Source organism: Triticum dicoccoides, unplaced genomic scaffold (assembly GCF_002162155.2).
Source record: "Triticum dicoccoides isolate Atlit2015 ecotype Zavitan unplaced genomic scaffold, WEW_v2.0 scaffold125056, whole genome shotgun sequence".
In the NCBI taxonomy this organism is placed as follows: Eukaryota; Viridiplantae; Streptophyta; class Magnoliopsida; order Poales; family Poaceae; genus Triticum; species Triticum dicoccoides.
This window is the reverse complement of record NW_021187649.1, coordinates 1-2,306: the sequence shown is the minus strand read 5'-3', so window position 1 is coordinate 2,306 and position 2,306 is coordinate 1. Positions and strand designations below refer to the sequence as shown.

Below are 2,306 nucleotides of genomic sequence, written 5' to 3'. Positions count from 1 at the left end.
GCGACGTTGGCGATCTGCGCGGCGTCGATGCTCTCCACGTTGTACTCCTTGAGCAGGTACACCAGCAGGTTGTTTGTCGTCCCGTTGACGGCCAGCCCCAGCCCCAGCATGCTCCCTGCTCACACAGAGACGGAGCGAGTGATACATACATACGTCTAGTCGTCTACACAGATTGTGTGTGTGTGTGTGTGAGAGAGAGAGAGAGAGAGAGAGAGAGAGAGAGGTCTGCACGTATGTACCGTACCAGCTATGAAGGGGAGAGTGATCCATCCTCCTCGCTCTCTGCCTGGTTTCTCTTGGGCTTCTTCTTGGTCGACGACAGGCTTGAGTTTAGAGTTAGTGGAGCTATCCATCTCCAGCTGCTCTTGATCCTAGCTACTTAATTAGTTTGGACTTTGGAGTCTAAAATGGGGCTCGAGATAAACCACACTGACCTCCCATGGAGCTACTGGTATATATACACTTGGAGATGAGTATTAGCTTCTGGGGCAAAAGAAAAAAACTACACGACGCCTGAGAGATTCGAACTCTCGCGGGGAAACCCCATGTACTTAGCAGGCACACGCCTTAACCACTCGGCCAAAGCGTCCCATGTGAACAATAATTTTCCCATTCTAAATATATTTATGTCCTTTCGGAAAACAAAGATGTGCGTCGAATAAGTGACGCTGGCTCCTTTTGACACATTATATGTCTGCTACTGTGGAACTTTATGAATGATTATCACGAAGTGCGATGTTCTGTTCCGCACGATGGATGGCAGAGGGCGCTCCATCCGATGCCGATCAATGGATGGAAATGGCATGCACGAATATATGCTAGCTGCACGTACAAAGGGACGCACCCTTGCTCTCTATGCAGTAGCAAAAGCCAAAGCCAAAAGAGTGATCGTTACTATACTTAGTAGTCGCATCTTGCTGATATAACAACTGGATTTGTATTCGCCGCTTGCACGCACGCATGCAACAAAAAATATATGGAAAAAGAAATAATATAATTGATGGGGTTGCTCTGTGGTGAGGCCGAATGTGAGTATGTTGACATAAACATAGATAGTAAGGATCAACTATTGGTTTATGTTGGAAAACAATTCCACATTTTGTAGAATCAAGTATGCACCACAGATCAATATAGAATCTACTACATGGTAAAAACCAATCAGATAGGCGAAGATGAGCTTAGTTGGCTTGCTAGTTTCTCTCCAATATATGTTTTGCAAGTTGTAGTGAAAAATATGGTAAATGGGTTTTTAAGTTTAATTTTGTGCAGAACCTTTTATATCAGAAATAAGATCATGTATACACGAGATGAAACCAAGTGATCAGATGAGTTTATCACATAAACAAATCCAATGATGCAAAACTGTGAATTTGCCACATTTCCATGTTCATAAGTAATCAATGCTAGTTTAATGTCATGGACATGTTGTCAATTTATTAGGAACATAACTTGCATTGCATTTGCAAATTGTACAATTTATACTCCACAACGTTCTATAAATATGCTTACATAATAATATACTAGAAACCACTATAAAGATATTGGTTAGACATTACACTTTATATATGTTTGCCATGATATTAAAATATACACAACACATACATTAATGTTATGTAGGTAATTATACAAATTATAAAAGTAAATATGAAAACTATACTCACTAATATTGTAGTATGACAAAAAAAGATTAAATAAGTACAAAAGTTTGGTATAAAATATTTGTTTTAATTCACCATTTGTCCTCCCTTTTCTATATGTGTGCCTTGCAGCTCCCTCCATCCTCAATCTGCAGCATCGTCGACGTTCATGTCTTTAGGACTGCGTGTAATATGAGTTGAGTTGAGTGGTGTATTTAATTGTGTGGATGATTTTTGTATATATAACAAGCCCGCACTCACTGCTCATTTAGTAATTCATTATAATAAATTAGTTCAGTAATTCGTCTCGATGACATATGTATGTGTCGCAAAAACAAAATGCATTAGAGATTGTGTAACTAGATAGTATGAACTTGAGTTCCATTGTCCTCAGACATGAAGATACTTCATACCTTTGTTAATCAAAAAAGTGATTATATGAACTTGAGTGCTATTTTTGCTCGGTACTAGATAGTATTAACTCGAGTTCCATTGTCCTCAGACATTAAGACGCTTCGTACCTTCGTTTTCTTTTCTCGATGTAACCCACGCATGTACTGCATATTTAACACGAAGTCATCGCCTCTAACGAGGTAAGACGTTCCACCTATTTCTACACACCTTTCTATCTACAACGTAATACTGAGTTACATGCCAATTATGGTGTGG

The 2,306-nt window shown here is 39.5% G+C and overlaps 1 non-coding gene across 1 annotated transcript; it reads right to left on the bottom strand.

Moving 5' to 3' along the window:
* Positions 1 to 507: 507 nt before the first annotated feature.
* On the bottom strand, positions 508 to 589 carry TRNAS-GCU. Its single transcript has one exon. It is a non-coding gene; the product is annotated as a tRNA-Ser (tRNA).
* Positions 590 to 2,306: the final 1,717 nt, after the last annotated feature.